We start from the raw sequence: 15,267 nt of genomic DNA, 5'->3' as shown, positions 1-15,267 counted from the left end.
TGTGTGCAGATCAAGATTGGTATTAGCATTAGATGCAGAATAGCTTTGTCAATAAATCAGTGTGGATGTTGCCTCAATAACCACAATGTAATTTTCAGCATGTCTGATATAGATTTATATCCTTTTATTATATAAAATAAATGCTAAAGGTCTTCTGTGTTTTCCTGTTTTTGAATAATTGTACCCTTTCCTACCTCTCTCTGACTAATTCTGACAATTTCTGTACGTATAAATGGATAAGACAATTTCTCCTCTAAAAGATGAGATTATATAAATGAATGTATTCTCTTGTTTCCCTTCGGCTATGGCCCACCTACTCAGGGTTCTATTTATAAAGCTAGCTTGGCATGTAATTTGGTTGCCTAATGGAATGGAGGTGAATAACAAGTGGTCCCACTGTAAAATAATCATGTGAAAGATGGATGAAGTAGAATGTTTGGTTTCAAGAATTTCCTGCACTATTAGTCCCTTGGGTAATACATCTTAACTTCTCCCAATGCATATTGTGTCCCTATTATGCTGCACAGTTTCAATTTTTGCAAAATGCACCAATGTGCCAGGCCCACACTGACATTTCCACATTGATGTTTCCTAATAAAACAACAACTGACAAGATACATTTTTTGCCCCAATACAGCTCCTTCAAGGTTGTACTGTGTCAAAATGCTCTGTGATAAGATGGCATGGTGAGGTGTTACTGCTCATATAGAACACCATATTACTTCTGTTTTCATTGAAGATAAATGCATCCGTACCACAATAAACCAGCCATTAGCATTCATATTACAGGTAAATTCCAAGGTTGAGAAATAGGACGAAAAATGAATGAAGATGAAATTTCTCTCATTTTAATAAGCCATGGTTAGGGTTTTGATGTATAAATTAGTTTGGTCATTCAACAAATTTAGGAGGCTTAATGTTTGCTAGGTACTATTCTAGATACTGGAGATATAGCAGTGACAAGAACAAAAATTCCTACCTTCATTTCCTGAAGCTTGTGTTCTCATGAATAGATAAGAACACATGTAACTAGTTAGGGAAGCTTAGATATTATACAGAATAGATCTTGTTTTTTTTTTTTTCTTTAATGAATTAGATTATGGGAGTATTATTTGCAGAAATTACTGAGCAAGATAGAGTAGTGGTGTGGAGCTTGAACTCTAGAATAAGCTAAACTAGAGTTTGACTCCTGGATCTTTTAAAAGCTGTGACTATTGGCAAGGAGCTTGAGCTCTCTGAGTTCTAATCTTGATACCTGTAAAATAGGACAAAAGTAGTTGATTGCCATAAGAATAGAATGAGAAAATTCTTGGAAAGCACTTGGTGTAGTGCTTGAAACATAGCTGACATCCAGTAATTGTTTTCTTTATTGTTGGTAATATTATTTAATGTCTCTATTCTCATAGGTAGACTTTGGAAGACTGAGCCTCCAGCTTTTAAGTTCTATCGGAGCTCAATAAAATTGCTCTAGGGCATTGCCTCTCCAACTTTAACGTGCATGCAAATCCATGGGGGCGGAGGTCTTGTTCAAATGTAGGTTCTTAATGATGTAGATCTAGAATGGGGCCTGACATTTGACATTTCTAAGAAGCTCCCAGGTGATACCTGTGCCGTAGCTACTACTCTGTGGATCATGCTTATGCAGCAAGGTTTATAAAGCACCTTGATTTCACATTGATAGGAGAAATAAGAGCTATAGGGCACTATAGGGCAATATGAAGCCAAGGGTGTGCTTCCAAACAATAGGGGATGTCAATGACCTCAACTGATGATATATATTAATAACCCCAAAGAACAGTAAGGAAAATACCTTGTTTATTGTAAAACACACAAATGTAGGTGATGGGTTAGGGATCACTGCTGCTGCCTCTGGAAAATTGTCCTGTCTTAACTATCTTGGACAATAGGAATGAGTTCAAACTTCCTGGGAAAAGGGCCCCCAAACCTTTCCATTTGACCTACCCTACCAGAAACCTGTATCAAAGTGGACTTTTGTTTCCACTTTTGTATCTTTAAGAACGTATAAAACACATTGGTATGCTTCAATCAAGCAACCATATAGTGAAAAATACTTGATATAATATTACATCCAATAATTCCACTTCTGATATATACCCAAGAGAATTAAAAATATGTACACACAATTTGTACATAGATATCCATAACAGCATATTCACAATAGCCTCAAGTATAAGCAACCCAAATGTCCATAAATTGATGAATGAATAAATAAAATGTGGTATATTCCTACAGTAGAATATTCAGCCATAGAAAGGAGTAAAACACTGATATATTTTACAATATGGATGAACTTTGAAAACATTGTGGTAAGCCAGACACAAAAGGCCACATATTACATGATTTAATTTATGTAAAAAAATCCAGAAAAGGCAAATCCATAGAGACAGAAAATGGATTAGTGGTTGCCAGGGGCTGTGGGAAGGGGAGAATGTGGAGTGACTATTAATGGTTATGAGGTTTCTCTTTGGGGTGATAAAAATTAGATAGTGGTGGATGGTTGCACAACTGTGTGAATATACTAATAATCACTCAAATGCACACCTTAAAATGGTGAATTTTATGGTATATGAATTATGTCAATAAAAGTGTAGAAAATAAAAGTATATCAAATGCCAGATGCTTCAGCAGCTGGAGACCTATAAACAAAAAACTTGAAGACCTTATACATATTCTTTAATTGTGGTTTTAAGGACTCAGTTTCATTATATAAGTCAGTGGTAGATGAAAAATAGGAATAAATTCTTTGTGATTCCTCAATTCCTGAGGTGGAGTCCATTTTGCCCCTCCTTAAAACTGGGATGGTGTCTTGGCTTGTTTTGTCAGTAGAACATGGCAGAAATTCTGTGTGAGAGCTCCAGGCCTGGGCCTCAAGAGCAATTGAAGTTTCTACTCTTGCTTTCTTGGAACACTGCAGGTGATATGGAGAACAAAGGAAAAAGAAATCTAGAAAAAAAACTAAACCTCCTTATAACTTACAGCCAGCCCATTGACAAGGACTTGAGACAGGCAGAGCGACCTTCCTCAAGTTGCTTAGCTGCATGAGAGAGACTGTGAGAACAGCCTCAGCTTTCCTAGCCATCCCGGCTGTCTCAGCTGGAGGCCCAAATTCTACAATGGGCTCAGCATAGACAAACTTTCCAGTTTGTCTGAGCCCAGTCCAAATTGCCTACCCATGGAATCTGGAACAAATGCATAATTGTTGTTTTTAAATCACTAAGTTCTGGGGTTGTTAGTTACATAGTGAGGTCTATTTTGTGAAGTAGCTATCTTTTCTTAACAGGACTTTGCTGATGACCACATTAAAATAAGAAAGACTAATATATTTGGTAGTATCTAACCAGAGTTTTCTTGGTATCCCACTTTCCATTTCCAACCCCCCCCTTTTTTTTTCAAGACCTCTCTAGCTTTGTCTTCTTCTGAGTTAATAAAGGCCTGACCTCTGAGAGACTGTGGCAATATTTGAAAGACTTCATGGGATAGGTCCAAATGGGCACTTGGTTTTGTACCAGAGAGAAGAATCTAGACTGAAAGGTCATTGCTTTCCTGCTTCATGTTTCTGGGAATACCATTTAAGAACCTGGTTCTACAAGATACCAGCTAACTAGTAGCAAAGTGATTTCTCAGTTCTGGGTTATTTCCATACATATTTGCATATTGACAATGTATAAAATGTCTTGGTTACTAATCCCCTAAGTTTTGATTTAGCTGTTCAAGTATGCAGAGCACTCTTCACTGGTCTTTAGAGCATTCAGCAGGCATCACTATAATGCCCATCACTATTACTGTCACTAACAACAGGCACTTCCTAAGTGCCTAGTACATGTAATGAACCTTATCTACATCCAAGTCAGTCTCCAAATACTTCTATCATTGATAATCCTCGGCTTTGCACAATTTATATAATTCTTTATCTTTAATGACAGCGTATGTAAATGACTTAATTCACTAGTCCATTTAACAAATATTTATTAAGTGAATACCAAGTCTTGGCAATTTTCTAGACACTGGGGATACAGCAATGAACAAAAAGATCTGCCTTCATGGAGAATATATTCTATTCAGGGCAGGGATAAAAATTAAATGTGTAGATTATAAAGTATGCCAGACAGCAATAAATACTATGGAGAAAAATAAAGCTGAGAGGGTCTAGAGAGGGCTGTTGGGTAAGATATTGTAATTTTAATTGGAGAAGACAAATTGTAATGTCCAACAAAACCTTGACCAAGCCAATGGGGATCCTGGAACAAATACAGCTCATCAGAGTTGTCTTACATCAGGCCAAAATGACTGGGCCTTTCTACACCTGCTTTGCTTAGTTGTCAGATGCAGGTGAAGCAATTTCTGCACCTGATATAGATCCTGAGGGAGTGACAACAGAGGCTGTCAGATGACCACACTCGACATTTGGGAGGCAGTTTCCTCATTGAAAGCACATCTCGTGGTACATCTTATGTTTACCCCAGAAACCAACAGAGATTTTGGACCGAGGAGTAGTGAGCTATAAGTGATAACATAAAACAACGATATTGGATGCAGTGTTGTGAATGGATTGTGAAAGAGACAAAGGAAGGGGATCCTGGGTGGCTCAGTTGGTTAAGCATCCGACTCTTGATCTCGTCTGAGGTCATGATCTCACGGTTCGTGGGATTGAGCCCCATGTTGGACTCTGTGCTGACAGGGTGGGGCCTGCTTAGAATTCTCTCCCTCTCTTTCTGCCTTTCCTCTGCTTGCACTCTCCATCTCTCTCTCTCTTTAAATACATAAATAAACTTAAAAAAAAAAAAGTCAAAGTAAGCCTTAAGTAAAGACAAAGGCTGGGTAAAGTAGACAGGGTAGAAGACTATTGTAATACAGAAGAGATGTGATTAGGGCTTGGACCAAATAGTATCCGTGGTTTTGGTAAGAAGGAGTAAAATTCTGAATAGAGTTTAAAGTTTGTGCTAACAGTGTTCACTGATGAATATCAGATGTGAGAAAGAAATCAAAGATAAGTTAAAATTTTTTAATGTGATGAGCCACTGAAAAAAATGCAGTTTTCATTATTGAGATAAGGAAGTTTGTGAGGAGGATATCAGGAATTAAGTTTGGGACACATCAAGTTTTGTCCATTCAGTGTCAGTATATGATCTTAGGTTGGTCCTTGGACATATGAATCTGGAGGTCAGAGCATAATTATATTTTGTAGATAGATATATGCTTTGGAGTCAGTATATAGATGGCCTTTAAACACATGAACTGACTGAATCAAATCAGAGTGTAGACAGAGAAGAGAAGCGTGAGAACTCAGCCCTGGTGTGCCGCACTCTGAAATGGTTATGGAGATGGGGAGGAATCAGCAGAACCTCAAAAAGAGAGGCCAGTGTAGTAGAAAAACAAACAGGAGAGTGGGAGATCCTGTGAGCCCAGTGAAATAGTGCTTCAGGGCAGATGGTCAGTCGTGTCAAATGTTGCTGGTAAGTGAGATCCAATGTCAGTTTTTACAGAAATAGAAAAATACTCTTAAAATTTGTATGAAAGCACAAAAGACCCCAAATAGCCAATGCAATCTTGAGAAAGAACATAGCTGGAGGGACCACACTTTCTGATTACCAAACTATAGTAATCAAAACAGAATGGTAATGGCATAAAAACAGACACATAGGCTGATAAAACAGATTTGAGAGCATAGAAATAAACCCATGCATATATAGTTAACTAATTTTGACAAGAAATGAGTGAAAATGAGTGAAGCTTGTCAAAAGGTACAGACTTCCATTTTTTTCAATATATGAAGTTTATTGTCAATTTGGTTTCCATACAACACCCAGTGCTCATCCCAAAAGGTGCCCTCCTCAATACCCATCACCCACCCTCCCCTCCCTCCCACCCCCCATCAACCCTCAGTTTCTTCTCAGTTTTTAAGAGTCTCTTTTGCTTTGGCTCTCTTCCACTCTAACCTCTTTTTTTTTTTTCCTTCCCCTCCCCCATGGGTTTCTGTTAAGTTTCTCAGGATCCACATAAGAGTGAAACCATATGATATCTTTCTCTGTATGGCTTATTTCACTTAGCATAACACTCTCCAGTTCCATCCACGTTGCTACAAAAGGCCATATTTCATTCTTTCTCATTGCCACGTAGTATTCCATTGTGTATATAAACCACAATTTCTTTATCCATTCATCAGTTGATGGACATTTAGGCTCTTTCCATAATTTGGCTATTGTTGAGAGTGCTGCTATAAACATTGGGGTACAAGTGCCCCTATGCATCAGTACTCCTGTATCCCTTGGGTGAATTCCTAGCAGTGCTATTTCTGGGTCATAGGGTAGGTCTATTTTTAATTTTTTGAGGAACCTCCACACTGTTTTCCAGAGTGGCTGCACTAATTTGCATTCCCACCAACAGTGCAAGAGGGTTCCCGTTTCTCCACATCCTCTCCAGCATCTATAGTCTCCTGATTTGTTCATTTTGGCCACTCTGACTGGCGTGAGGTGATATCTGAGTGTGGTTTTGATTTGTATTTCCCCGATGAGGAGTGACGTTGAGCATCTTTTCATGTGCTTGTTGGCCATCTGGATGACAGACTTCCACTTTAAGATGAGTAAGTTCTGGGGATCTAAAATACAGCATAGTGACTGTAGTTAAAAACAAACAAACAAACAACAAAAAAACCCTAACCTGTGTTGTATACTTGAGAGTTGCTATGAGATCTTAAAAGTTCTCAACTTCCGGGGCGCCTGGGTGGCTCAGTCGGTTAAAGCGGCCGACTTCGGCTCAGGTCATGATCTCGCGGTTCGTGAGTTCGAGCCCCGCGTCGGGCTCTGTGCTGACAGCTCAGAGCCTGGAACCTGTTTCAGCCTGTGTCTCCCTCTCTCTCTGACCCTCCCCCATTCATGCTCTGTCTCTCTCTGTCTCAAAAATAAATAAACGTTAAAAAAAAAAAAAGTTCTCAACTTCCTTTCCTCCTAGGGATAACCATGTGAGGTGATGTGTTAATTTTATTGTGAACATTTCACAATATATACATACACCAAACCATCCTATTGTACAACATAAACTTACACAATGTGACATATCAGTTATATCTCAATGGATGAAATGTTTCTGATCAAATAAATATGAGCAAAAATTTATCACTGGATTTAACAACATGGATGTTATTTGTGGACACCAGACAGAAGTTTCAGTGGTGTTGTGGGGCAAATGCCTGTTTAAATGGATTCAAGAACAAAATGAGAGCAGAAGACTTTAAGAGAGTAACAGAACTCTGAGGTTGGCTACCAAGGATAGAAGAGAAACAGAGCAATAAGTAAGGGAAATGTGGGTCGAAAATATTTTTAAAATGAGAGAAATTTTAACACATTGATGTGTTGCTGGGAATGATCCAGTAGAGAGGAACAGATTGAAGGTGCAGAAGAGAGAAAGGACAGTTTCAAGGGGGGTGTTCTAGAGCAGGGGAGAAGAAGCAGGATCATGCACCGAGGTAATTGAAGCTGACAGAGAGGGAGCCAGAATGGCCAGCTTCTTAGTCTCTGGGGGGTAGTCAGGGTTTATAAACACAGATGCAGGCAGGTGAGCAGTGGAGGTGGAGGGAACTGGTGAGGGTCTTCTGTCTAATTCCATTTGTTTTTCCTCCATGAAATTGGAATCAGTCTTATCAGTGAGAATGAGGATGATAGAAAGAAGATGTTTGAAGTGAAGGAGAGAGCAGTGGCGTAAAATGGTTTTCTAGGAAGTAGGGAAACCATGGTTAAATAATTCTTGGATTGGAGTGTATTAAAAAGAGAAAATTGGAAAAAGAAGGAAATAATGGCCAGTGAGTAGCATGTTGGAAACTAAGATTATAGAGGTTATGTTTATTGGTAAAAACCAAGTTTAGATTGATCATGTGTGTGAAATTGGGTGTAAAGCTCACTGGAAAATACCATATCAATGAACAGCCTGGACTGTTTGCAGGATGTTAAAATCATCAAGACGTATGATAAGGATATTCCGGGAAGGTATGAAAGTGAATGAAGTGAACCTTGTCAAGGAATTAGGAAAAGTGCGCCTAATGGTAGAATTCAAATGGATGACATAAAAAACTAGGTTTTAGGAAGGAGAAAGTGGAAAGATCTGGAAATGGCAATGGGGAGCCAGGATAACAGCTACCTACTTTCAGGATTAAGAGGATGATGGGTCGGGGAGCCTGGGTGGCTCAGTCCGTTAAGCATCTGACTTCGGCTCGGGTCATGATCTCACTGCTTGTGAGTTTGAGACCTGCGTTGGGCTCTGTGCTGACAGGCTGGAGCCTGTTTCAGATTCTCTCTCCATCTCTCTGCCCCTTCCCTGCTCACGTTTTTCTCTCTCTGTCTCTAAAATTATATATATATATATATATATATATATATATATATATATATATATATGGATGATGGGTGGGGGAAGAAAGAAGCTTCAGGTGAGCATACTCTGGTGAAGCAATGTCCTTTGGGGAGAGTCAAGCTCCAGACAGGGGAAGCAGGTGAAAGGAGCTTCCAAAGATGCTGAAGATATAAGAGGCTCTGCCCAGGATGGACTGAGTCTCCATGGGTTTCCCAGATTGGGGAGTGGATGAGGTATACCTTAGGCAGCTTGGGTTTCTTATGGTGTTTGACATGAAGAGGGATACAGGAGATAATGAGAGCTAGCTGCTGTGTCTTCCAAGAACTAACTTGAAAATCAAAGTTTTTGTGATACACTCAAGTTAAAAGGAGAACACAAAGCTTGGTCAGTTGCCTCAAATGTGGCAGTTGGTGCCACACAGATGGGAATGGCAATAGTGACAGAAGCTATTTATGCTCTGTCATGCAGTTTCTTCTCTCCTTAACTCAGCACTTTGTAGATGCAGTTTTTCCAAAGCATATTTGAAAGAAATGCATCTGGGGTTTAAAACAGTTCCTAACATTACAAATCAGTCTTTATGTTGAATCATATATTATTGTCTCAGAAAGGGCTTTTACCACAACCAGAAGCCTGGAATGCTGTGTGCATGTACTTATGTGCATGTATTAGGTAATATACACATACCATATCGACTGTATACACAGACTGTCTTTTGTGTACTTTCTTGGAGGACTGAAGTGACCTTTTCACCATGTGTTAATTCTTAGCTCTAGTCAAGTCCTCCTACCATATGATATCCTATGCTTTCCTTTTGTGATATTTTTTCAAAATGTAAAATTATTGTTTGTGTGTGAATGTGAGAGACAAAGACTGTGTGTGTGTATGCGTGTGTGAGCGACAGAGATAGTGTTTGTTTAATGTGTATCTCTTCATTTGCATATAAGCTGTGTTAGGGCAGAGACTGGTGTGTATCCCCAGACATAAAATATCACCTAACACATAGTAGATACTCAATAATATTGGTTGAGTAAGTGAAAAACATGATTACAGTCTGTGGTGCCTTTCAAAAATTTCATTTGATTGTGTGTTTCTATAGCTTACATGGGTGGAATGGATTGTATTCTCCTTTCTTGATCTTTTTGGGCTGTTATAACAAAATATTATAGACTAGGTAGCTTGTAAATAACAGACATTTATCTCTTACATTTCTGGAGGCTGGAAGTCCAAGATCAAGGCTCAGGGAGATTCACTGTCTGATGAAGAGTTGCTCTCTGATACATTTTGCTCAGTTCTCACTTGGTAGAAGGGGAGAGGGCATTCTCTTCAGCCTCTGTAAAAAAGCACTAATGTCATTCATGAAGGGTCCACCCTTGTGATACAATCACCTCCCAAGGCCCAAACTGAAAGTAACATCTCTCTGGGGATTAGGTTTTCAAAATATAAATTTTGAGAGGACGTGAACGTTCAATCTGTAGCATCTCCCAAATATATTTTGGTATTCTTTTGATTATAATTTCATGAGTGGGAAACAAAAGCTTTGGTTTTAAATAATAATAACAAAAGTAATAGCAACAAACACTGATTGTTTGTTACCTGCTAGACATTACTGTAAGCACTTGCAGTGATTAATTTGATTCTCATGACCAACTCCATGAGGTAGTTAGTGTTATTATCCTATTTTACATATGGAGAAACTGAGACATAAACTATTGAGACTCAAACAGTGGGAAAGCAGCAATGTTTGACGCCTGAACCCAGGCAGTTTGGACCTGCACTGTGCATGCTCTTAACCACTTTGTTATGGTGCTTCGGCATGATTGTTCTTAAGAACAGATTTAATTTTCTTTTAATGTATAGTTGAACCAATTACAGTATTAAAGGAGAAAGATGATAATTGCATAAGATTATAAGAAGATTATTATTAGCATGTAACTTATTTGAATACTCATTAATTCAATGCATTAAATACAGCATAATGCCTTTGCCTAAAGCTGGGGAAAATAAATTTGTTGTGGAAGGACAAATGCCACTATAAATTTTTATTATAAGGGTTGCAGATGAATGATGATCCTTTGTCATCCTAATATTTCTTTCTGCGGTTATAGTGAAATAACTTTTTTTCAGTTAAGTGCTTCCACACATTTTCAATATTTTTCATTCCTTATTCTCTTTTTATAGATGGTGATGCTGGAAATTATATAATGACTTCCCAGTTTTTCAAAATGGGACCATGTAGGAATGAAGAATTACATATGATAGCCTAATGAAATAATTTCTATTATATTTAGGCTATTGTAATTAGAAAAAAATGACAGTAAGATGCATTGTAAGTTAAAAGAAATTTATACCTCATTTAAATGTCTATTTCCCCATTAGCGTATAGACTTTATATCCTTAACACATCAGAGAAAAATGAAATTTAAAATGAATATTCTACAGTGCATAACGATCATGGTTCAGATAATGTAAAATACATCTTTAAGCAAATATCATTTTCAGAATTTTATACATTTTTCCATAAAGACATAATACTTTTTAAAAAAGATTTCTGTCCTAACCCTTAGCATTTCAGCCATTTTCTCAATTTCTTTTGTGGGCTTCATGGGTCTCTACCCAAATGTTCAGTATGTAATGAAATTGTTCAAGAGTACCCTACATCCTCTTCTTTTCTCCTGCCATGTTACAAAAACCGAAATGCCTTTAAAGCAAGCAGGTATTGCAAATGTACTAAGAGGCCTGGTAGAAAAGAGAGAAAATTGTTAAACTGGAAAATGCATGTAATATAGAAATATTCTTAAGTTCAGAAAAATTGAAAACATTTGGCTGGTAAAAATCAAATCAACCTTCCCTGTTGACTTGATTCAGCTCACTGAGGGCCCTGCTCTGTACCGTCTCCCTTTAGGATATCTTGTTTTTGCTTCTGGCCTCATTTACCATCTGGCTAATGCCTCTCATATTTCTAGACATTCCTTTGAGCTATAGATATTTGCATTCATTTGTCCATTTGGCATTTCCAATAAAGTGTCCTGTATTCAACCTATCTCAGACCTAACATCTCCAAGCCTAATTTTCTTTGAATGTTTCTAATCTTCACAAATGTGGCCTCCACCCATCCAACTGCACAAACAAGACACATAAGGGGTTTCCTTGACAACTCCCTCTGCCTTACATCGCTTGCCCCATTCCCCATTCCCCCGTCCCCTAAGTAATCCCTTCCCAAGTTATGCCTTCTTAACATGTCTCTTAGGCTTTCTCTTCACCTCCACTGCCACAAACTTTGTTTTATTTACTGTAATATCTTGCTTGGACATTTGCAACACCCATTTACTATCTTTCGATGTATTCAACTTTCTTTACAGTGCATTCTCCATACTAAAACTAGAGTGATTTTCTTAAAATAGAGACTTGATCTTGTTACTCCTCTGCTTAATATTCCTCAGTGACTTCCAATTGCTCTTAAAATAAAATCCAAATTCCTTAATGTGGCTACAGAGTTTTTAAAAGTTAGGCTTACCTCATTCTCATCTATAACTCATTCTCCTTGTAGTTCTGTTATGGCCCTTCTGTCCTCCTGTAGCTGCATGTATACTCCTTCAGTAACTCTGCCTGGAAAAGTTTCTGCCATATCAACTTTTCCCAGAGCATACTTTTTCTTCCTTCAAACCTCAGATAATTGTCCTTCCCTGGGAAAGCCTTTTTGGAATCCCTAGCCAACTAAAGGATCGCTTTGATACATACTCATAAAAAAAAAAAAAAAAACCTTTTCTTATCACAGTTTGTGATTTTGTGTTCCTCATGCTCATTAGTGTGATTATTTAATAAAAGTATGTTCCCCCACTTGACGAGAAGCTCTACCAGAGCAGAGTTTTTCTGGTTTTGCTTAGAGATCACAGGTATCATAAATATGTTTAAGTGCACAGATGTTTAAATAAATAAAAGTATAACCTAATGCTCAGTGCAAATAGCACTTAGAAAGACTTCCAACTTAGAATGTAGGAACACCTAGCAAACATCTGAGTCCCTCATATGTTTACTGTTTGGGGATGCTGTTATTTTCTACTGCTCTGTGTGAGCCTGAGGCAGCTCCATATATCCTTAGTGGGCAGAATTTGCAGATAGGCCTAACGGGGCTTCACTGAAAACAGAGCCAGCAGCAACTCATGAAGAGTTGTTCTGTCATTTGTAATAGCTCCTCCAGCTGTAGCCCACATATTTTAGAGATGGCATCATAAACATCCGCTGCTGACCTCCTTACTGTGGTTTCTAAAAGTGGTTTGTACTTGAAGTAGCAAATTGAGCCCTGCTGTCTTTCCTACCCAAGGTCCTTTGTAGGTTGACATTTATAAGTGTACATCTAATTCTATTGTTTTTGACAATAATCCCGAGACAGGTTCAGAAGCAATCAACTGCCTTCAGCTGATGACCCTCCCCAAATCAGAAAATAATTCTACACTGTTCCTGTACATAGATACCTTCTGTTAAAATATACTGGCTGTATACTCTTCAAGTTATGTGTTACAGCTCCACTGAAAAATCCTAAACTCTTGAGGGTCAGGTGATCATCAGTTTTGCCTTTGCTTCTTTCCCAACAGACAAATGCAGTGTTCTAAAGCAGTGGATATTTTATAAATATCAGTATGTGAAAAGTTAGGAAAAATGGCCAATGACACCAATAAGATGTGGTAGTGTGTCTGGGAAGTTGGATATTTTGGCATACAGAAATTTCATTATATTTTTGTGGTGATAAGAATGAATATTGGCAACTCTGAAAATCTCACAGGTATTGCTTTGTTTTCAGGGTATATACATATATATGTATATATGTTATATATAAGTGTGTGTGTGTACACACACACACACACACATTCAAGTTTATTTATTTTGAGAGAGAGAGAGGGAGAGCACAAGTGGGGAAAGGACAGAGAGAGAGGGAGAGAGAGAATTCCAAGCAGGCTCAGCAGTGTCGGCACAGAGCCTGATGCAGGGCTCGATCTCAGGAACCAATAGATTATGACCTGAGCTGAAACTAAGAGTTAGACCCTGAACTGACTGAGCTGCCTCGTATGTCCCTGTTTTCAGAAATATATTAAGGCAACTCCCAGGTATTGTGTTATTTCACCCAGAAATACATGAGTATGCTTCTCTAATAAATAAAGTCATTTATTTTTGTAATTTTGTAATACAACCACCATTATTACAGCTAACAAAATTAGCATCATACCCTAATTCTATTTAATACCCAATTCATTTTGAAATTTTCCTAATTGTCTTAGGTCTTTTTACAGTTGGTTTGAGTATAAATCCAAGAAGGATGCCACAATGCTTTTGATTTTTATGTCTCTTAAATATTCTTTGTGCTCTTAACAATCTCTCGTCCTTTTGCTTTCCATACCACAGCTGAGTTGGAGAAATTGAGTCCAACACCCTCTTTGTCTGATTGTTTCCTTTTAGTATCATTTACCATGTCTCTCTATGCCCTTATTATAAAAATTGTAGAAATATATAGATGGATAATTAGATTTGGATTCAGTTATTTGACAAGACATCCTCATCGGGTGTGCTCTATACTTCCTGGTGCATCACATTAGGAAGAACAAAAATGTTCATTTCACTTTTTACTAATGCTTACATTTAAGTATTAACAGCCTGGTCCCTCCATTAAAAGATTCCCATAAACTTTTTACTTAGTAATTTTAGAATCCATGGATTGTTGTCTGTATTCATTATTTAATTAGCATTTGCAAAATGGTGATTTTCCAATTTTACCACTTTAGCTGTGTTGATTAGCTATAACTCTCTCTAAAGAGGAACTGACTTTGTTGTTTTTCAATAAGAAAAAAGGATGTCTTTTAATTTTTTATTAAAAGATCAATTTTCAAGCTAGTAAGTTGTTTTCTAGCAAATTTTATAGTATCTAATCAGTTTGTAAAATATTATGTCTTACAGATTTTACTGTATCAAGTGTTCTCATCCATTACAGTGTCTATACTTTTTGATGCTCTGTCATGTAATTTAGGACAGTGGGAGTCCCACCAAGTTGACACCTATAATCTTTAGACATGGTGCCCTAGTGTTATCTTGTACACTACTCGCCTCAGACCTGGTATCAGCCATTTCTTCAAAGAGTACTAGTACCCTTTGGTGGGAAAAAATAAAGACCATAATATGAGTCCTGTAAGTATTCTCTGCTAGTGGGCTGACATTGCTTTAGGGCTTTCCAATGGACAAAGCTAGGAAATAGATTCATCTTTTAAGGGAAAAGTTTCCAGTGTATATAGATGTTACTAATCAAGTGTACAATTACAAGGTTATAAGGTGTATACTTTGATTTTTTTTTTTCTTGTATCTAATTCCTTTAATGCTCCATGGATGGATGGATGCATGGATAGATCTATAGAAAGAATTTTTTTTCCTCCCAGATTAAAAAACAAATTCACCAGGGGCGCCTGGGTGGCTCAGTCGGTTAAGCGGCTGACTTCGGCTCAGGTCATGATCTCGCTGTCCATGAGTTCAAGCCCCGCGTCGGGCTCTGTGCTGACAGCTCAGAGCCCGGAGCCTGTTTCAGATTCTGTGTCTCCCTCTCTCTCTGACCCTCCCCTGTTCATGCTCTGTCTCTCTCTGTCTCAAAAATAAATAAAAACGTTAAAAAAAATTAAAAAAAAAAACAAATTCACCAGTTTTCCAGTACTTTTGTAAATTTATTTCTTCCTTCCTTTCTTTCTCTCTTTCTCTCTTTGTTTCTCTCTTTCTCTCTTTCTTTCTTCCTATTATTTATTTATTATTTTTAAAGTTTTTTAGAGAGAAAGAGCAAGTGTGAGTGGGGAAGAGGGGCACGTGGGGAGGGGGGGGAGGTAGGGAGAGAGAGAGAGAGAGAGAGAGAGAGAGAGAGAGAGAGAGAGAGAG

The sequence above is a fragment of the Panthera uncia genome, assembly GCF_023721935.1.
Source record: "Panthera uncia isolate 11264 chromosome C1 unlocalized genomic scaffold, Puncia_PCG_1.0 HiC_scaffold_3, whole genome shotgun sequence".
NCBI classification, from domain to species: domain Eukaryota; kingdom Metazoa; phylum Chordata; class Mammalia; order Carnivora; family Felidae; genus Panthera; species Panthera uncia.
The sequence above is the reverse complement of the archived record's forward strand: the minus strand, read 5'-3'. Positions refer to the sequence as shown.